The sequence below is a fragment of the Macrotis lagotis genome, chromosome 8 (genome assembly GCF_037893015.1).
Source record: "Macrotis lagotis isolate mMagLag1 chromosome 8, bilby.v1.9.chrom.fasta, whole genome shotgun sequence".
In the NCBI taxonomy this organism is placed as follows: Eukaryota; Metazoa; Chordata; class Mammalia; order Peramelemorphia; family Peramelidae; genus Macrotis; species Macrotis lagotis.
In genome coordinates this window covers 33,297,045-33,320,088 of record NC_133665.1, presented here as the reverse complement: position 1 = coordinate 33,320,088, position 23,044 = coordinate 33,297,045, and the positions used below count along the sequence as shown (strand labels likewise).

The 23,044-nt window shown below is 37.0% G+C and overlaps 1 long non-coding RNA gene across 1 annotated transcript; it reads left to right on the top strand.

Moving 5' to 3' along the window:
* The first annotated feature begins 1,485 nt into the window (after positions 1 to 1,485).
* LOC141494736 (uncharacterized) lies at positions 1,486 to 12,100 on the top strand. The gene is made up of 3 exons (XR_012470554.1): positions 1,486 to 3,563; positions 8,001 to 8,358; positions 9,962 to 12,100. It is a non-coding gene; the product is annotated as an uncharacterized LOC141494736 (long non-coding RNA).
* Positions 12,101 to 23,044: the final 10,944 nt, after the last annotated feature.

Genomic DNA, 23,044 nt, shown 5'->3' with positions numbered 1-23,044 from the left:
TTTTGGAGGAGTTGTGGAAAAATCAGCATGCTAGTTCATTGTTGATGGAATTGTGAACTGATCTAATCATTTTGGAGAGCAATCTGAAATTATCCCCAAAGAGTAAATAACTCAGTTCACAATATAAATTATTTATTAGTCAACCTTTTTTTCTCTAAAATCAAGTTAGGGCAGCTAGATGGATCAAGACTGCTACCCCTGCTTTTTTTTTTTTCAGTTGAAGCATAATAAACTCTGCTCCAGCCCCTTACCTTTATTGTGTGTGTGTGTGTGTGTGTGTGTCTCGTTTCAAGTGTGTTTCCTGTAAATAGCATATATTGTAGGATTTGGGGTTTTGTTCCACTCTGCTATCCATTTCTGTTTTATGGGAGAGTTCATCTCATTACCTTTCACAGTTATGTGTATGACCTATTTCCCTCTATTCTATTTTTCCTCCTTTTTGTCTTCTCTCCTTTCACCCTTTCTCTTCTTATCAGTCCACTGCCTCCTTCATCTGCACTTCCATCTGTTAGTCTCCCTTTACTTAAACTCCTCTTTTTTCTCCTGTCTGGTAAGATAGATGTCTATATTCAACTGATTGTGTATGTTTTTCCTCTTTGAGCCACTCCTGATGAGAGTAAGGTTCAAGAGATATCCATTATCCACACTCCCCTTTCCCTCCATTATAATAAATGCTTCATGCCTCCTTGTGTTGAATGTTTTATCCCATTGTACCTCTCCCTTTCTTCTGCACCCAGTGTACTTCTCTTTCTTATTCTTTATTTTTTATGTCATTCCTTCACATTTACCTTACACCAATACCCTCTGTCTATGTGTATCCCTTAGCTGTACATTAGTGGTATATTTTTTAAGAATTACAAGTATTATCTTCCCATGTAGGGATGTAACTAGTCCAGTTACATCGAATCCTTTATGTTTTCTTTTCCCTTTTTTGACTTCTCTTGGCTCTTGATACTGGAGAACTTTCTTGTTCAATTCTGGTCTTCTTATGAAGGCTTTAAAATTCTTCTATTTCATTAAATGATCATTATTTTCCTTGAACTATTTAGCTTAATTTCACTAGGTAGATGATTCCTGGTTATAGTCCTAACTCCTTTGCCTTCAAGAATATCATGTTCCATGTCCTCTGCTCCTTCAACGTTGCAGCTACTAAATCCTATGTAATCTTGATCGTGTTCACTGAAATTTGAATTATTTCTTTCTGACCTTTTGCAGTATTTTCCCTTGACCCAACAGTTCTGAAATTTGACTAAAATATTCTTTGGAGTTTTTATTTTGGAATCTCTTTTCTGAGGTGATTGGTAGAATCTTTCTTTTTAAAAAATTATATCAATTTTTTTTCCAATTCCAAGCTTTTGCAAGCTTTTGAATTCCACATTTTTCTTCTACCCTCCCTTCCCTACCCTCTCCCCATGGCAACAATCTGATAGAGGTTGTATGTGTATATTCACAGTTAACATATTTTCATATTATTCATGTCATAAAAGAGAAATTAGAACTAGGGAAAAACCATAAGAAAGAATGAAAAAACATGGAAACTTTAAAAAGTGAACATAGTATGCTTTGCTCCATACTCAGACTCTAGAGTTTTTTCCCCTCTGATTGTGGATGGCATTTTTCTTAACAGGTCTCTCAGGATTGTTATTAATCCCTGAACTGCCAAGAGGAGCTGGGTCAATCATAAGTGATCACTCACAATGATGCTGCTAATGTGACAACATTCTTCTAGTTTCACTTACTTTACTCAACATCATTTCATACAAATCTTTCCAGGCTTTTCTAAAACCCTACCACTCATGATTTGTTACAGAATAATAGTACTCCATAACATTCATATGCTATAACTTGCTCAGCCATTCCCCAATTGATGGGGATCCTCTTAATTTCCAATTCTTTGCACCACAAAAAGAGTTGCTATAAATATTTTGGTACATGTTTGTATTTTTATCTTTTTTTATCCTAGTAGGGATATTGCTGAATCAAAGGATTTAAAATTTTATTTTTTAATATTTTCATCATTAAATAATTAATTATTTAATAATTAATAATTTTATTGCCCTTTGGGCATAGTTAAATTTTTTCTTTTTTGGTTTTTGCAAGGTGTTGGAGTTAAGTGACTTGCCCAAGTTCACAGATATAGGTAATTATTAAGTGTCTGAGACTGGATTTGAACTCAGATCCTCCTGACTCCAGGACCAGTGCTCTATCCACTGCACCATGTAGCCATCCCAGCCATAGTTGGTTCTTTCAGTAACTAGTTTGCCCTCTGATTCCAGGATATCAGTGCTGTTTTCCTTGATAATTTCTTTTCTTTTAGTTTTTGCAAGGCAAATGGGGTGAAGTGGCTTGCCCAAGGCCACACAGCTAGGTAATCTTTAAGTGTCTGAGGTCAGATTTGAACTCAAGTACTCCTGACTCCAGGGCCGGTGCTCTATCCAACTTTGCCACCTACTGCCCCCCCTTGATAGTTTCTTAAAAGATGCTGTCTAGGTTCTCCTTTTCAGTATACCTTTCAGATAGTTCAATGATTCTAATACTGGCTCTCCTGGATCTCTTTTCCAGGTCAGTTGCTTTTGCAGTGAGGTATTTTACATTTTCTTCTGTTTTTTCATTCTATTGTTTTTGTTTGATCTTTTCTAGATGTGTCATAAAAACATTATTTTCCACTTGCCCAATTCTAACTTTTTAAGAAGTTATTTCCCTCAGTTTTGCATTTCCTTTTCCATTTGGTCAGTTTTACTTTAAGGAGTTATATTCTTCAGTGGATTTTTGGATGTCCTTTCCCATTTCACCAAATCTACTTTTTAAGTAGTGTTTTCTTTTTCCAAGCTGTTGACTCCTTTTTCATGATTCTCTTGAATTACTTTCCTTTATTTTCACAATTTTTCTTCTATCTCTCTCATATAATTTTGAGTTCTTCCATTCTGAGCTTGAAACCCTTTTATTTTAGGGTTTTGTCCGAAGGCATTTTGACACTGTTGTCCTCTTTTGAGTTTGTGTCTTGAACTTTCCTCTCACTATAATAATTTTCTATGGTCAGATTCATTATTTTTGTTCATCTTTTTTCATCCTTTTTCCTTTCTTTTAAAATTGAACTCTGCTCTAGGGGAAAAGGGGTTCACTTTCAGATATCTTGTGCTTGAAATTGCAGGCCCTGACTGTCTAACTGATATTGCATTGATATTGCTCTGAGGTCCAGGGGAGCCCTTTGGTCTGGTGCTTCACTAAGAGGGTGGGGGGGGTGTAGTTCACTCCTGAAGGCTGGAAGTTTCTGGCATCTTACCTGGTGCTAAGCTGGTGGCTTTGTGGTAGTTCTGTGATGTGCTGAGACCAGTAAAGTATTTCTGTGTTTCCCAGGGACTACACTGAAGCATGTAATGGTCTGGCCACTGAATGTTGCCTTTCTGCCCAGGGCTATGCTGAGAGCTCATGGGAAGGTCCTGGAGTGTTTTTTGCCTGCTTCACTGCACTGGGATTCAGGATCTCTGTCTCATTTGTTGAGTCAGGATCTCTGCTGACTTGCTGGGATGCTTCCTCTCCTGGACTGCTCCCCTTTTCCCCAGGTGAGATGGATCTTTCTTGCCAATCTTCCAAGTTTCTTGGGCTTAAAGATTATTCTGCCCCATCTTTTTGCTGATTCTGCTATTCCAGGATTTGGAGGGGGAGTCACTATTTTATGATTGTTGGGAGGTAATTATGGAGGAGTTACTGTGATTTATTGCTTACTTTACCATCTTGTCTCCAGCTCTGCCACACTATTATTTTAAGAACAACTTTGAGCAACTAAGTCATTTTGATTATCATAGCTACCCAAATTAACTACGAAAGATCTGTGCAGGAGTATGCTATCTGTATTCAGAGAGAGAACTAATAAATAGAAGTATGTATAGAATGATTTTACAAATACGTTCACATTTGTGTCTAATGGTAGCAGGGAGGGAGAAGGGAGAAGCAAAAAAAGGAAAAATATATATAATAACATATATTTAAAAGGCATAGCAAGTTGTACATAATAGATTTTCAGTTTCATGTGCAATCATCTTTTTTTTATTCTTCTATGTTATGGAGATGCTTGTTTTAGTTCATATGTTAAAAGCAAAGTGAATAAAATAAAAAAATAAGCTGAAAAAAAATCACCATTATGCTAGATTGCTAGATAGAATTCTTCAAGTGCGGCTCTGCCTCTACCTCTTCATCCCTACCTCCTATTAAAAAGGACCATACCATCCAAATTGGATAAATATTTATTGAAAAGCTCATTTATTTATTCATTTTTGACTTATTTATTGAGAAAATGTCAGGAGAAACTGTAAATTATATTATAGACTTCATTTCCTTTTGCCTACTATACTTAATTAGGGAAGTTATGCTGCAATATCATATACAAAAGATGACCCAGGAAAACACCACTCCCCTCCTTAACAGGGATTTGAAACTACTAACAAACAACTCTGAAAAGGCAGAGGCTTTTGGTGTAATTTTAACCCATCTTAAAAAAAATGTTCAACAATGATAAGAGAGATTGGAAAGCAATAAGTGCCATCTGTGATGGAGTAAGAAGCCAAAGTAGGAGAGAGAAGGAAGTGATTGAAGGGTCCTTTAAAAAGCTGAATGTATTCAAATCAGCAGGGTCTGATTATGTGCACCCTGGGCCACTTAAAAAATTGGCAAATGTCCTTGCAGAGCCACTAGACCTTATTTTTTGAAACTTATGTTGGGTCCTGAGCATGGGGAATGGGCAGACAGAAAGAGTACGTCCTTGCTTTTTCTACAATGGAGAACAGGACAACTGCAGTAATTAGAGACTATTCAGCTTGTCTTGGCTACCTGGGAAGATACAAGAACAAATCATACAATGATCAATTTGCAGCCATCTCAAAGAGCGCAAGGTACTGGATAGTAATCAACACGATTCTCTGAAGAACAAATCATGCCAGACCAATTTAATTTCCCTCTACAGAGTGATGAGCCTAGTTGAAAGAGGGGAAAGCAATAGCTATAATTTATCTGGATTTCAGTAAGGATTTTGATTCTATCTTATCACAATATCAACAAGCTAGGACAAGATGGCCCGGATTGTGCCACTATTAGGTTGGTATATGGTCATCTAGAGGGTGGCAAGAAAAGTGTCATTAGTGGAGTCTCCAGATCAAGCTGGGACAGTCACAGTCTATTAATCTGTGGTCTGATGAAGGGAAAAAAAGATAATGAATCCAAGCTGTGGCATCATGGGCAGAGTCCCTAAGACCTAGGCTCAAATGTCATCTCAAGCAGCTGGCTGGCTGGCTATAAACTAGAGAAGTTCATTTTAACAAACAAGTTAAACTAATAATCTCTTGTCCTTCAGTTTCCACAACTGTAAAACAGTCATAACAATAGCATTCTAGAAGGATCAAATGAGAATGCATCTAAAGCTCTTTGTAATTTTTTTTTTGGCAAGGCAATTGGGGTAAAGTGACTTGCCCAGGTTCACACACAGCCAGTGATTGTCAATTGTCTGAAGCTGTATTTGAACTCAGCTACTCCCAACTTCAGGGTCTGTGTTTTAGTCTCTTTGCCATCTAGCTGCCCCTTTGTTATAAATCTGTATTATATAAATGTTAGCTGTTTTTGTTTGTGTGTATGTGAGAGAGAGAAAATATTTGTGTGTGTGTGTATAATATGTATATATATTATATATACATATATAAATATATATATAAAATATATATAGTGGCAAGTGGGAGTATGGTCAGACATAGAGAAGAAGCATCTTTTTATCAGGATAATTGAGTACTAGTGATTTCCCAGTAAAAATTATAAACTCTTCATCTCATTATGAAAATTATTAGAAAAAAGGACCACTAGATTTCTTGGACAATTTAGGCATTAGCCTGCCTAATGGCAGAAGGCTAGAGTTTATAATCTCTATGAGACCTTCTAGCCTTGTGCTGGGATACTTATAGTGTAATGTCTTTCTTTTTTTTCTTTACCCTCAGTAACTGTTTTCCATATCCTCACCTCTTCCCTACTCCTACTGCTTTTTTTTTTGCAAGGCATTGGGGTTAAGTGACTTGCCCAAGGTCACATAGCTAGGTAATTATTAAGTTATCTGTGGCCAGATTTGACTCTCAGAGTCTGTACTCTATCCACTACAGCATCCAGCTGTCCTGCTACTTCTACTTCTAACTAAGCTTTCTCATGTAGTGAGAATCCAAGAAAAGGAATTCAAGGAAAATATTTGTCCTTGATCAGTCAGATAAGAAATGTAAGCCTTTGTACTGATAGTCCCATTGGAGGATATAACAACTATTTTGCAAGTCTATTTAAGCTTTGTCTCCTCTTTAGCACATTAGCTCCAAATAAATTCATTGTAGTTTAAAATTTATGACCAACATCAGAGCTTCTCAATCATTTGGGAGGAGAAAATTATTTTGATGACAATCAATTTATTTCACTCTTGTGATAGCAGTTATACTGATTTCAGTTTTTACCTTAGCCAGTAAACATGTCAGTAAGTATGAGAGATAACTTTTAACCTTCTGAGGTCTTAATGTTCTACTCCAATATTTGTTTGCATGTGTAAATGTGTTGATCTGTACCTTAACCCTTTACTGTGGTTCTCTTTTAATTACTTATTGGTGGTAAAGCCTTGTGATATAAGAACAACCAAGTTGAAAATAAAAGAAATTATCAAAATATTGGCTTTAAATTAGAACACCAAAAAAGGAAATGTAGTTTGATCTGTTCCTATCCATCTTAAAATGATGATTATATTGAACAAAGACAAACATTCCTATATAGGATAGTGAAAATTTGTGCTAGGAAATAGCACAATACTTGAAATGTTTCTCTGTATGGCCATTTAACTTTGTCATATCCCTTCATAGACCATTTTGCTTTATAAGAGAATATAATCTAGAGTTGGACTGGAGGGAAGCCAAGAGGACATTCTAACATTCTTATTTTACAGATAAGGAAACTGAAGCTCAGAGAGGTTAAGTAATTTGCCTGGGGTCACACACACACACACACACACACACACACACACACACACACAGACATACACATGGCAGAATTTGGATTCAGACCTTCCTGGCTTCAATTCCACTCTTCTGTCTACTGATACATTTTCACATCTAGTTTAAGTCAATTGAAGAGCTTCCTTCAGTACTGCAAATCAAACTCCCTGTATTTTATAGCAATCTTAAGAATTATCAAATGTTTTCATTCCAACAAACTCTGTAATACAGGTATTTTAATTCCCATTTTACAAGAGGGAAACAGATTCTGAAATGTTAACTGAATTACTCAAGCAGGGTCACAGAACTAGTTAAGGCATCTCAAACTCAACATGTCTCAAATAGAACTTTTATTTGCCCTGCAATCCATCCTTCCTCTAAACTTCCCCATTTATATTAATAGTCATTTTCTCTTTAATGACTCTGGTTCAGGATCTTAGAATAATGCTTGATTTTTTTTTTCTTTCTCTCTTTCTTAAATCCCTTATTTAGTCATTCCCCAAGTCTTATCAGTGCTACCTTTGCTACATCTTTCCCATGTCCTCTCTGTAATTTATATACTATCTACCCTAATTCAGGCCCTAATCATCTCCCACCTGAACATTTACAGTCACCAATCAGTTCTTTGAACATTGCCAAACTATTATTCTTAAAACATAGATCTGACTATGTTAGCACTCTACCCAAAAATACTCAGTGGCTCCCTTTTCCTTTTTGGATAAATATTTCTCAGGCCAGAATTTAAAAAATTTTTGCAATTTGATTCTCACATATCTTTCTAGTGTTATTTGGTATTATCTTCTTTGCACATTTTGCATTTTAGTTATAATGTGTCTTATTTATCAAAAAATTACATCTCTTGCTTAGATTCCTTTGTATTAACAGTCTCATACATCTTGAAGATGCTTCATCCTCAACTCCACTGCCAGAATTGGTAGCTTTCTTCAAAGCACAGTGTAACTATCACTTCCTAAATGAAGCCTTTCCTTATTTCCCTAGCTAGCACTCCCTCCCTCTTGAAAGCACTTTATATGATCCTGTTCTAAAAAAGGAAGTTGAAATGGCACTCAAGAAGATGAATTTGGGAAGGGTGGTTAGCACACCCAGAAGAAATTAGTGCTGGAGGCAATATACAGTTTTGAAGACACTGAAGAATCAGTTTTCAAGCTATCTCAAAGAAGAGAAGATACCAAAAGAATGGGTATTATTTTTCAAAAAATAAAATAAAGGTTACTGAGAAGATATTAACAACAACTAATTTATGTACCTATTTTTCTCCTCTCTGTAAAATCTTTATGAGAATGGTCTACAATGCAATTTTGAAGTCATCCTTGATGAAAATATGAAAAAGAAATAGGTAGGTTTTTGTAATCATTTTCTATAGAAAATCATATCTTAACATTCACACAATTGAATGAAAGAATAAAAAGTATAATATCTTACTGTGTTTATTCTTTGTTGATTGCAAAAAAGGAATATTTGATTCAGTAATGTGAAGTGAGACATTAAAGGCTTTCATCCAGCAAAGTATTTCAGAAACCTATACCTACATCTATTTAATCATATAGATATGTTAAGATGAGCTTTTTCTATTGTTATATTTTTTCACATTATTTTAAAATACTTTTCAAATTAAGTTTTATTGTTTAAAACTAGTTCCAGACAATCCTTGTTGGATTCCTGCTCTCACAGGTTTGGATATTTTGTCAGTGGTACAAATCTTAATTCCTCTCTGCCTTACATTGTGCAATTTGCATTTACATCTTTCTATAAACCCCCAAATATGATCTATCCAGTATGTTGGAGGCTTCTATCTGCTTCCTTTTATATTTTGTGTTTACCAGTCTAGCACTTGGACTGTTTAACTATACCCAATCCTAGTATAATACCTAAAAAGGAATTGCAAACAAAAAGGAAAAAATAAAAGTAACAGCAATAATAAAAGGAAATAATCATCTAGATTTAAATGAATTCTAATGGGCACATGTGCTTTCTACTTATTAAAATCTTAGAGCAACATACTTGCTTTGTCTTTATAATTTACTAACTTTGGGGTTCTTATATTCTTTTTTTTAAGGTTTTGCAAGGCAAATGGGGTTAAGTGGCTTGTTCAAGGCCACACAGCTAGGTAATTATTAAGTGTCTGAGACCAGATTTGAACCCAGGTACTCCTGACTCCAGGGCCAGTGCTTTATCCTCTGTGCCACCTAGCTGCTCCTGGTTTTGACTTTAGATCAAACATTATCTCCTGCTTTAAATATAAGTATAGATTTAATTCAATGGTTACTAAATTCTTTCTTTTCTACCTTTTAAAAATGATCATATAGAACATTAAAAAACCTCCTAGATGAGATTCCCATCATTCAAAAGCATTTGGTCTAACTATTCAGTCAGGAACTGCCCAGTCACCTAGGAAATTACAGACCCAGAATTTGACCTCAGGGCCTTTGACACTTTTTCTACCTTTTTGTAAAACATTTTGGTATTTGTCACCTGAAGATTTGCAAAATGATCTGCCTTTGGTAAGAAGGGTTTTGTTTTTGAAAATATATATTTTGAATGTAAAAGTATACAGCCAACTTAGAGAACCTTAGAAAATTAATTAAAAATTACTTGAAACAATTAAGAAATTTAGCAAAGTAGCAGGATATAAAATAAATTCACATAAATCATCAGTATTTCTATAATACATCAAAAAAGTCCAACATCAAGAGATAGAAATTCCATGTAAGGTAACTGTAGACAACATAAAATACTTGGGAATCTCCCAAGATAAATCAAGAAACTAAATGAACACAATCACAAAACACTTTTCACACTAATTAAAGTCAGGCCTAAACATTTGAAGAAATGTCACTTGCTCATGAGTAGGTCAAGCTAATATAATAAAACTGACATTTTTACTTTACTTAAATTATTCAGTGCCATACCAATCAAACTACTAAAATATTTTTTTGCAGACTCAGGAAAAAATGGTAACAAGATTCATCTGGAGAAACAAAAAATCAAGAGAACAGCCAAAATTAGAAAGAACTGGGAAACATTTTTCACAGCCTAGTGTTTCTGATAAAGAACTCATTTCTAAAATATACAGAGAACTGAATCAAATTTATAGGAATACAAGTCATTCTCCAATTAATAATGGTAAAAAATTATGAACAGGTAGTTTTCAGATAAAGAAATTAGAGCTATTTATAGTCATTTAAAAATGATCCAAATCGGGGGCGGAGCCAAGATGGCGACATGAAGGGATCCAGTCTTAGGAGCTCTCTGATAAAAACTCATAAACTAAGGACTCTAACTGAACTTTCAAGAGACAGAACCCACAAAGGGACACAGTGAGGCAGTTTTCCTACTCAAGGTAATCTGGAAAAGATCAGAAAGGCTCTGTTCCCCGGGGCCGGAGGGGCGGCCCGCCAGAGGGGTGGCCCACCAGAGCCAAAGAACTTCAGCCTCCCGGAGGCAGCCCCAGGGCGCTGGGAGCTTCAGCTCACAGCAGCGGGGGAGTCTCCTGAGCTGCACCCTGGGGAGCACTGGCACAAAGTGGGGGAACAGCGGGGGACCTCTGCCAGAGCAAGCACGTGGAGCCCAGCCCTCAGGGCACACAGCCAGCAGCCTGGTCTTTCCGCAGCCTAGACCTGAAAACAGAAGCAGGTGGAGCCAGTAAGCATGAGCCCATTGAGCTGAGGGAGGGGAGTGAAGAGAGACTGCAGAGCTCTGTCCTCTGCCCCTGGAACAGGACTCTGGAGCTCTGACCACATTCAGATCCTGATCACAGTCTAGGCCCCCCCATAGAACAGCAGGGCCCCCCCCCCTCAGCCCTGTGGCAGAGGGGGGTGCTTATGGTCATTCACAGACCAGGAGGGAGGACAGAACCTCACACACTGAGACCCTTGTGGGAGTGTCCCAAAAGCTCAGGAAGCACCCCAAAAAAACAGGCTTAGGCTGGGAAAATGAACAAAGAAACAAGAGGAAGACCATTGAGAAATATTTTGCATATGAGCCCAAGAAGGATCAAAATACTCAGTCTGAAGATGAGGAAGCACAAGCTCCTGCATCTAAAGACTCCAAGAAAAACAGAAATTGGGCTCAGGCTATGATAGAGCTCAAAAAAGACTTTGAAAATCAAATGAGGGAGTTAGAAGAAAAACTGGGAAAAGAAAGGAGAGAGATGCAGGAAAAACATGAAAATGAAGTCCAGCAGCTTAGTCAACGAAATCCAAAAAAATGCTGAAGAAAATAGCATGCTAAAAAAACAGCTTAGGTCAAATGGATAAAACAGTTCAAAAAGTTATTGAGGAGAAGAATGCTTTAAAAAGCAAAATTGGCCAGATGGAAAAAGAGATAAGAAAACTCTGAGGAGAATAAATCCTTCAGACAAAGAATAGAATTCAGGGAGATTGATGAATTTACCAGAAATCAGGAATCAATACTTCAAAACCAAAAAAAATGAAAAATTAGAAGAAAATGTGAAATATCTCATTGAAAAAACAACTGATATGGAAAACACACTTAGGAAAGATAATTTGAAAATTATTGGAATACCTGAAAGTCATGATCAGGAAAAGAGCCTTGACATCATTTTCAAAGAATTACTACAGGAAAATTGCCCTGATATTCTAGAAGCAGAGGGCAAAATAGAAATGGAGAGAATCCACTGATCCCCCTGAGAAAGAGATCCCCAAAAACCAACCCCCACGAATATTATAGCCAAGTTCCAGAACTTCCAAGTCAAAGAGAAAATATTACAAGCAGCCAGAAGGACACAGTTCAAATATTGTGAGCTGCAGTCGGGATCACACAGGACTTAGCAGCAACTACACTGGAAGCTCATAGGGCTTGAAATACAATATACCGGAAGGCAAAAGAGCTTAGAATGCAGCCAAGAATGAACTACCCAGCAAGTCTGAATGTCCTCTTCCAGGGAAAAAGATGGACTTTCAATGAACCCTGGGAATTTCAAATGTTCCTTTTGGAATGGCCAGAGCTGAACAGAAGGTTTGATCTTCAGATACAGGACTCAGGTGAAGCATGGAGAGTGGAGGAGAGAGGGAAAATGTGAGGGATTTAATGATGAACTGCATGTATTCCTGCATAGAAAAATGATACTGATAATATTCATATGAACCTTCTCAGTTAATAGAGCAGGTAGAGGGAGCTTTTATAGTTGAAGCACAGGAGAAAGCTGAATTCGAAGATAAAATATGGTATAAAAATGGAGTCAATAAGAAAAAAAGGGAAATGGAATGGGAGAAAGAAAAAGGAGAGGGGGAATAGTCCAAGCTATTTCACATAATAAGATTTTTTTTTTATTACAATGAGCTATTGCAATGATATGGAAGGGGTGAGGCAAGGGGGAATGAGGGAACCTTTGCTCTCATCAGAGATGGCTAGGAGAGGAAACAGAAAATATACTCAATGGGGTATAGACAACTGGAGTAAGAAGGAGGGGGGAGCAGGGGGAAGGGGTGGGGATGTGAATAAAGGAGGAGAGGATGGACCATGGGGGGACAGTGGTCAGATATAACACATTTTCTTTTTTTACTTCTTGCAAGGGGCTGGGATTGGATGGCCTGCCCAGGACCATAGGGCCAGGTGGATTCTGGGCCTAAGGGGTGGTATGGGGGCTCAGGGCTTCTTGGCCCCAGGACCAGGGATCTGTCTGCTGTGCCACTCAGCTACCCTACAGCAGAGTCAGAGTGAAAGGGGAGAGAAAATGCAGTACGTGGTAGTGGAGAAATAAGAAAGGAGGGAGTTGCAATCAGCAATGGCAACGTTGGAAAAATACGGAAGTAACTTTTGTGATGGACTTATCATAAAGAATGTGATCCACTCACGACATAGTTGATGGTGTTGGAACAAAGACTGAAACACATTTTTTGTTATTATTATTTGAGGGAGGGTGCAGGGCAAGGGGGACTGGGTGGCCTGCCTGGGGCCACATAGCAGGGTGATCATTGGGTGTCTGGGGCTGGATTTGGACCCAGGTGCTCCTGGCTCAAGGGCCAATGCTCTGTCTGCTACCCAGCCACCCCTACTATTATTACTATTTTATTTTATTTTGGGTCTTTTTTTTCCTTCTTTTTGGTTTTTGCAGGGCAGTGGGGATTGGGTGGCTTGCATGTCACACGGCTGGGTGATTATTGGGTTTACGAGGCTGGATATGGACTCGGGTGCTTGTGGCTCCAGGGCTGGTGCTTCATCCATTGCACCACCTGGCCATACCTACCATTATTACTATTATTTTTTTTAATTTTAATTTTTTTCTCCCCCCTTTACTTTTTTGCCCAAGCAAGTCTATCTATATTCATTGGGGGAGGGGTATTTTGTTTACTTGTAAACAAGTATATTTTATTAATGTAAAGAAAAACATTTGTACAAAATGAGAATAAAAAATAAATTGAAAGAAATGCTCCAAATCATTATTGATTATAGAAATACAAATTAAATCAACTTCAAATTACCACCTCATACCTATTAGATAGGTTAAAATACCATAAAAGGAAAATGATTAATGTTGGAGAGGATGAGGGAAAACTGAGACACTAATGGGATGTTGATGGAATTATGAACTGATCCAACCCATCCTAGAGAACAATTTGGAATGATCTCCAAAGGTCAATAAAACTAAGCATACCTTTTGATCCAGCAATGGCATTACTTGGTCCATATTCCAAAGAGATCATTAAAAAAAGGGGGAAAAGACCCACATTTATAAAAATATTTATAGCAACTCTTTTTGTAGTGGCAAAGAATTGGAAAATGAGATGTCCATCAATTGAAGAATGGTTGAACAAATTATGGTATATGAATGTAATAAGTATTGTCCTGTAATGAGTGGCTGGACTTTAGAAAAGTATAGAAACATGATTCAATAAAAATTACAATAACAAAGGATCATGGAGAGATAAACCAAGGACTAATTGGAAATCAAATAACTATCTTAATGCATGGATCAAACAGCAATTAATAGAAATAATCAATAATTATATCCAAGAAAATGATAATAATGAGCTATCATACCAAAATTTATGGGCTGCAGCCAAGGAAGTTTTGAGAGGAAACTTTATATCTCTAATGCCTATATGACATAAATAGAGAAAGAGTGGATCAATGAATTGGGTGTGCAACTAAAAAAATCTAGAAAAAGAACTAATTATAGATCCCTAATTAAATAGCAAACTAGAAATTCTGAAAAATCAAGGGAGAGATTAATAAAATGGAAAGCAAGAAAACCAACTAAGAGTTGGTTTTATGACAACACCAATAAAATAGACAAACTTTTGTTTAATCTGATTTAAAAAAAGAAAGAAGATAACCAAATTACCGGTATCAAAAAATGAAAAGGGTGAACTAACCACCAATGAAGAGGAAATTAAAGAGATCATTTGGAGTTACTTTGCTGAACTGTATGCCAATAGACTGGATAACTTGAGTGAAATGGATGAATATTTACAAAAAATGCAAACTGCCCAGATTAACAGAAGAGGAAATAAAATACTTAACCCCATTTCAGAAAAAGAAAATGAAGAAGCCATCAATAAACTCTCTAAGAAAAAGTCTCCAGGTCCAGATGGATTTACAAGAGAATTCTATCAAACATTCAAGGAACAATCAATTGTACATAAACTTTTTTAAAAAATAGGAGAGGAAGGAGTTTTGCAAATTGCTTTTATGACAACCAACATGGTGCTGATACCTAAACCAGGAAGACCCAAAATAGACAAAGAAAATTATAGACCAATCTCCCTAATGAATATTGATGCAAAAATCTTAATTAAAATTTTAGTAATGAGACTACAGCACATTATTGCTAGGATGATATAACATAATCAGGTAGGATTTATACCAGGTAGGCAGGGATGGTTCAACATTAAGAAAATACTTAACATAGTTAAACATATCAATAGCAAAACCAACAGAAATCATATGATTATCTCAGATGCTAAAAAAAGCCTTTATAAAATATAACATCCATTCCTATTAAAAACACTGGAAAATTTAGGAATAAATGGAATTTTCCCTAAAATAATAAATAGTACCTATCTAAAACCATCAACAAATATTATATGTATTGGGAAAAATTCAGAGCATTTCCAATAAAATAGGGTAAAACAAGGATGCTCATCACAGTTAATATTCAATATAGTATTAGCAATGCTAGCTGTAGTAATAAGAGAAGAAAAAGAAATTGAAGGGATCAGAATTGACAATAAAGAAGCAAAACTTTCACTTTTTGCAGATTATATGATACTTAGAGAACCTGAGAAAATCATCTAAAAAATCCTTGAAGCAATTGACAAATTCAGCAAAATACAGAATACAAAATAAACCCACAGAAATCATCAGCATTCCTATATATAAACAACAATACCCAAGAACAAGAGATATAAGAGAAATTCTATTTAAAATAACTATAGACAACATTAAATCTGCCTCCCAAAACAAATCCAGAAACTGTATGAACACAATTATAAAGTACTTCTCATCTAAATAAAGTCAGATGTAAATAATTGGGAAAAATGTCAAATGCTTATGGTTAGGTTGAGCTAATATAATAAAAATGGCAGTTCTGTGCATATTAAATTAGTTATTCAGTGCTATACTACTCAAACCAAATAATTTACTGAGCTAGGAAAAAAAATAGTAACAAAACTCATCTGGAGCAATAAAAGGTCAAGAATAACAAAGGAACTGATGAAAAAAAATGTAAAGGAAGGTGGCCTAGCTCTACCAGTTCTAAAACTATACTATAAAGCAGCTGTCATCAAAACTGCCTGGTAAAGGGGGTGGAGCCCAGATGGAAACAAGAAGGGATCCAGTCCTAGGTGCTCTCTGATAAAACGTGAAACTAAGAACTCTAATTAAACTTTCGAGAGACAGAACCCACAAAGGGACACAGTGAGACAGTTCTCCTACTCAAGGTAACCTGGAAAAGCGCAGAAAAGCTCTGCTCTCGGGGTCCGAGGGGCGGCCCGCCAGAGGGAAAGAACTTCAGCCTCCCGGAGGCAGCCCTAGGGCGCTGGGAGCCTCAGCTCACAGCAGCAGGGGAGCCTCCTGAGCTACACCCCCGGGGAGCACCGAGCACAAAGTGGGGGAACAGCGGGGGACCTCTGCCAGAGGGAGCACATGGAGCCCAACCCTCAGGGCACACAGGGAGCAGCTTGGTCTTTCTGCAGCCCAGATCCAGGAACAGAAGCAGGCAGAGCAGGTAAGCAGGAGCCTCCAGGGCATGAGCCCATTGATCTGAGGGAGGGGAGTGAAGAGAGACTGCAGAGCTCTGTCCTCTGCCCCTGGAACAGGACTCTGGGGCTCTGACCACATTCAGATCCTGATCCCAGTCTAGGCCCCCCCCCAAAGAACAGCAGGCTCCCCCCACCTCAGCCCTGTGGCAGAGGGGGGTACATATGGTCATTCACAGACCAGGAGGGAGGACAGAGCCTCACACACTGAGACCCTTGTGGGAGTGTCCCAAAAGCTCAGGAAGCACCCCCAAACCATGCCCAGGCTGGGAAAATGAGCAAGCAGAGAAATAAGAGGAAGACCATTGAGAAATATTTTGCATATGAGCCCAAGAAGGATCAAAATACTCAGTCTGAAGATGAGGAAGTACAAGCTCCTACATCTAAAGACTCCAAGAAAAACAGAAATTGGGTTCAGGCTGTGACAGAGCTCAAAAAAGACTTTGAAAATCAAATGAGGGAGTTGGAAGAAAAACTGGGAAAAGAAAGGAGAGAGATGCAGGAAAAAACATGAAAATGAAGTCAGCAGCTTAGTCAACGAAATCCAAAAAAATGCTGAAGAAAATAGCATGCTAAAAACCAGCTTAGGTCAAATGGATAAAACAGTTCAAAAAGTTATTGAGGAGAAGAATGCTTTAAAAAGCAAAATTGGCCAGATGGAAAAAGAGATAAGAAAACTCTGAGGAGAATAAACCCTTCAGACAAAGAATAGAATTCAGGGAGATTGATGAATTTACCAGAAATCAGGAATCAATACTTCAAAACAAAAAAAAAATGAAAAATTAGAACAAAATGTAAAATATCTCACTGAAAAAACAACTGATATGGAAAACACACTTAGGAAAGATAATTTAAAAATTATTGGAATACCTGAAAGTCATGATCAGGAAAAGAGCCTTGACATCATTTTCAAAGAATTACTACAGGAAAATTGCCCTGATATTCTAGAAGCAGAGAGCAAAATAGAAATGGAGAGAATCCACTGATCCCCCTGAGAAAGAGATCCCAAAAAACCAACCCCTAGGAATATTATAGCCAAGTTCCAGAACTCCCAAGTCAAAGAGAAAATATTACAAGCAGCCAGAAGGACACAGTTCAAATATCATAGAGCTGCAGTCAGGATCACACAGGACTTAGCAGCAACTACACTGGAAGCTCATAGGGCTTGGAATATAATATACTGGAAGGCAAAAGAGCTTAGAATGCAGCCAAGAATGAACTACCCAGCAAGTCTGAATGTCCTCTTCCAGGGAAAAAGATGGACTTTCAATGAACCCTGGGAATTTCAAATGTTCCTTTTGGAATGGCCAGAGCTGAACAGAAGGTTTGATCTTCAGATACAGGACTCAGGTGAAGCATGAAGAGTGGAGGAGAGGGGGAAAATGTGAGGGATTTAATGATGAACTGCATGTATTCCTGCATAGAAAAATGACACTGATAATACTCATATGAACCTTCTCAGTTAATAGAGCAGGTAGAGGGAGGTTTTATAGTTGAAGCACAGGAAAAAGCTGAATTCGAAGATAAAATATGGTGTAAATATGGAGTCAATAGGAAAAAGGGAAATGTAATGGGAGAAAGAAAAAGGAGAGGGGGAATAGTCCAAGATATTTCATATAATAAGACTTTTTTTTATTACAATGAGCTATTGCAATGATATGGAAGGGGGAGGCAAGGGGGAATGAGGGAACCTTTGCTCTCATCAGGGGTGACTAGGAGAGGAAACAGTTTATATACTCAATGGGGTAGCATCTGGAGTAAGAAGGAGGGGGGAGCAGGGGGAAGGGGTGGGGATGTGAATAAAGGAGGAGAGGATGGACCATGGGGGGAGAGTGGTCAGATATAACACATTTTCTTTTTTACTTCTTGCAAGGGGCTGGGATTGGAAGGCCTGCCCAGGACCATAGGGCCAGGTGGATTCTGGGCCTAAGGGGTGGTATGGGCTCAGGGCTTCTTGGCCCCAGGACCAGGGATCTGTCTGCTGCGCCACTCAGCAACCCTACAGCAGAGTCAGAGTGAAAGGAGAGAGAAAATATAGTACATAGTAGTGGAGAAGTACGAAAGGAGGGAGTTGTGATCAGCAATGGCAACGTTGGAAAAATATGGAAGTAACTTTTGTGATGGACTTACCATAAAGAATGCAATCCACCCATGACAGAGTTGTTGGTGTTGGAACAAAGACTGAAGCACATTTTTTATTATTATTATTTGGGGAAGGGTGCAGGGCAAATGGGACTGGGTGGCCTGCCTGGGGCCACATAGAAGGGTGATCTTTGGGTGTCTGAGGCCGGATTTGGACCTGGGTGTTCCTGGCTCAAGGGCCAATGCTCTGTCTGCCACCCAGCCACCCCTACTATGATTACTATTTTATTTTATTTTGGCTCTTTTTTTTTTCCTTCTTTTTGGTTTTTGCAGGGCAGTGGGGATACAGTGGCTTGCATGTCACATGGCTGGGTGATTGTTGGGTCTATGGGGCTGGATGTGGGCTTGGGTGCTCATGGCTCCAGGGCTGGTGCTTCATCCATTGCGCCACCTGGCCATACCTACAATCATTACTATTATTTTTTTTAATTTTAATTTTTTTCTCTCCTCTTTACTTTATCGCCCAAGCGAGTTTATATTCATGGGGGGAGGGGTATTTTGTTTACTCTTAAACAAGAATATTTTATTAATGTAAAAAAACATTTGTACAAAATGAGAATAAAAAAATAAAATAAAGTAAAGAAAAAAGAAAATAAAAAAGAATTTATTCTTGGAAAAATTATTGGGATAGCTGGAAAGCAGATTGGCAGAAATTGAGCATTGACCAATAGCTTGTACCATTTATCAAAGATAAAGTCAAAATTGATACATGATCTAGATATAGAAATCATTACAAAATGATTTGAAGAACATGGAACATATTACCTATTAAACTTATAAAGAATTTTAAAAAAATAAAAAGAACTGCCTGGTACTTGTTAAGAAATAGAGTAATGGATCAGTAGATTAGGATAAATTCAAAAGAAGTCACATTAAATGATTACAATCTACTATGTCAAATCTAATTTGGCAAACTCAAAGACATCAGCTTCTGGGATAAGAACTCAGTATTGGACAAAAATTGTTGGGGAAACTGGAAAATAGTATGGCAAAAACTAGGCATGGAGCCACATCTCACACCCTATACCAAAATAAGTTTAAAATGGGTATAGGATTTAGACATAAAGAGCAACACCAGAGATAATATAATAGATCAAGAAATACTTTATCAGATCTATGGAAAGGAGACAAATTTATGACCAAAAGAGAATTAGAACACATTATAAACTGCAAAATGAATGATTGTGATTTTATTAAGTTAAAGTTTTTGCACTAATAAAATCATTGCTACCAAAATTAAAAGGAAAGCACAAAGCTGGCAAACAATATTCACAACTAGGAGTTCTAATAAAGGTCTCATTTCTAAAATATATAGAGAATTGCATCGAATTTGTAAAGTCACAAGTCATTCCCCAACTGATAAATAGTCAAAGGATATGAACAAACATTTTTCAAATGAAGAAATTAAAGCTGCATACAACCATATGAAAAAATATCCCAAAACATTATTGATTAGAGAAATACAAATTTAAACAGCAGTGAGGTATCATCTCACACCTATTGGATTAGCCAAGAAGAGGAAAAGTGAAAATGATCAATGTTGGAGAGGTTGTGGGAGGATTGGGACACTGAAGCATTGCTGGTGGGGTCGTTAACGGATTCTGGGGAGCAATATGGAACTATGCCCAAGGAACAATAAAAATGTTCATTCCCTTTGACCCAGCAATTCCAGTTCTAGGTCTATATCTAGAACAAATTTTTAAAAAGAGAAGTCTCATGGACGTCCATCAATTGTGGGGAATGGCTAAACGAGTTATGGTACATGAATACTATGGAATACTATTGTTCTATAAGAAACCGTAAATGGTTGGACTCTAGAGAAGCATAGAATGACTTATGGGATCTGATGCTAAGTGAAGGGAGCAGAACCAAGAAAACAATGTACACATCAACAACATTGTGAGATGAACAACCTTGATGAAAGCAAGCTCCTCTAAGCAGTTCAGAGAGCTAGGACAACTGTTTTAGACAAGCTATGGACTATGTTATCCCCATTCAGAGGAAGAAAAATAAAGCAAAATGAAACACACACACACACACACACACACACCCTTCAGAATCTGATGAACACTTTATAAAAATTATGTCTTATGTATCTCTTTCCCTTAATCCTAATTCCTCATACAGAAAATAACTAATTTGTAAATATGTTTATCAAATTATGTATGTACAATGCTAACCCGACTTTTTGCCACTGAGGGGCAGGAGGTGGGAAGGGTGAAAGGAAATTTTGTAACTTTAAATTATACATGTACATGTGGATGAAAATAAATAAGCAAAAAAACAAACAAATAAAGAAAAAAGAAAAAAAGAAAAGCTTGGAAAGACTTGCATAACTGATGCTGAGTGATATGAGCAGAACCAGGAGAACATTGTACTTATTAACTGCAACACTAAGGTGATCAACTATGATGGACATAGCTCCTCTTAACAGTTCAATGGTCAAAGACAATCCTTAAGGACCTGTTTTCCACATCCAGAAAAAAAAAAAAACAAAAAAATTATGAAGTCTGAATGTAGAGCAAAGTGTATTATGTTTACTTTTTAAAACTTCTTTACTGTTTCTTCTTTCTCTCTCAATGCCTTTTCCCCTAATAGTTCTAATTCTTCCTTCACAATATCACTAATATAGGATTATGTTAAACTTGATTATACATGTACAATCTATATCAGATTACTCACTGACACAGGGAGAGGGGTAGAAAAGGGAGGGTGGTTAGAAAATGTGGAATTCAAAAACTTGTAAAAGAATGAATGTTGAAAACTATCTTTGCATGTAATTAAAAAAATAAAATAAGAAAAGTAATCAAATAAAAAAAACAACCCCCCCCACAAATGTTCAAGGAAAAAAAACCCAGTATATAACCAAGTTCCTATTAGTGTGAATAATGAAAACCATAAATTGTTTGCACTATTCCAATTTGCACCACATATTTTCACTGGATTAAAGCCAATTGTCATATTTTACATAATTATCATCTTGAATAGTGCAAATTTGATTACCTTTGACTACTTCACAGGATTCATTATTCGCTCTAATCAGGACCTAGCTGTACTATTATATTTTTATCTTGAATATACTTACTACTCATGGATCTCTTTCCTGGATTTAAAATACCTACTTGGGAACTTAGATTCCTGGAAAAGCAACATGTTACAAGTGAAAAAGTCCAAGGACCCAAGTTCAACACTCAGATCTGTCCCATACTACTACTCTCTAGACCTTGGATAAACCCACTTACTCTCTTGGACCTCAGTTTATTTAGCTGTCAGTAGAATCTGACCATATCAATAAAATTATTTCTATTTACTTGCTAACCAATTTTCTTTAGGTTTTTGCAAGGCAAATAGGGTTAAGTGGCTTGCCCAAGGCCACATGGCTAATTCTGAGGTCGGATTTGAACTCAGGTACTTCTGACTCCAGGGCTGGTGCTCTATCCACTGCACCACCTAGCTGCCCCATTGCTAACCAATTTTTGCTTGGCATGCAAAAAGTTATGAGAACAATACTAGAATATTACTAGAAATCACTGTTTAAATATTTTAGTGGCAAATTCTCAAAAATTTGAATAGAATTAAACCTGTTGAGGCTTTGAAACATTTTTCAGGTGCATATACCCCATTATTATTCTGTCAAAAGTAGGAACTGGGGGCGGCTAGGTGGCGCAGTGAATAGAGTACCAGCCTTGGAGTCAGGAGTATCTGGGTTCAAATCTGACCTCAGACACTTAATAATTAACTAGTCGTGTGGCCTTGGGCAAGCCACTTAACACCATTGCCTTGAAAAAAAGAAATCTAAAAAGTAGGGGCTGGACCTCTCTATCTGGGTTTGTGTAATAGTGTATTCATAATTTATCTACTTCTCTTATCTCTTTTGTAACCTTTTGCATTAACAATAAAATTAGCATATTTGATGAAAAAGTGCTGACATTCATCAGATATGTTAAATGCAATAGTTACATAATGGTGCGGGAGACCAATTTGCTTAACTTATAGCTAACACAAAGCAATGTTACTTTGATCAGTACATTTACATGAGATGAACCATCATCTTCTCTTCTAATATATTACCTTTAATTCCTTTCTATTTGGTCTTTAAAATACTTTTGTAAATTTATTCCCTATTTCTCAACTTGTCCCTTAGAAGCAAATCTCTAACCTTTATTCAGCATGGTATTGTAGCTTGCTCTCCCTGGGAAAGACATTTTTCTTTGAGGTTCTTTTGATTGTTTTTAGTAGCTATTATGAGACATCATGAGAGACAATTTGATATGAGACAAAAAGTTGATCTCAGAAGACTTTGGCTCTAGTTCCACTTCTGGCTGTGAGACCATGGAAAGTCATTTACCCTCTCAATACCCTCCACAAAAAATATAGAATAGTTTTCTATTTGCACTGGTATAAAGTTTCCTTACCAGAGGTCTCCTACACTAATAAACGATGTTAAAGTCATTTTCATGGAAGAGAAGAGCAGTAATAGAACATCAATATAACTGACCTATTATCTAGGTAGTATATTTTATTACTGTTGTTGCTTTTATGTTATTTTTCTTTTCCCTTTGTCTCTTACTCCCCTTTTCTGGTAATATAGAAATTTATCTCATCCATAAGTGAAGCAAAGAAGGCAAAATTAAAAATTAATAAGACACTTTTTAAATC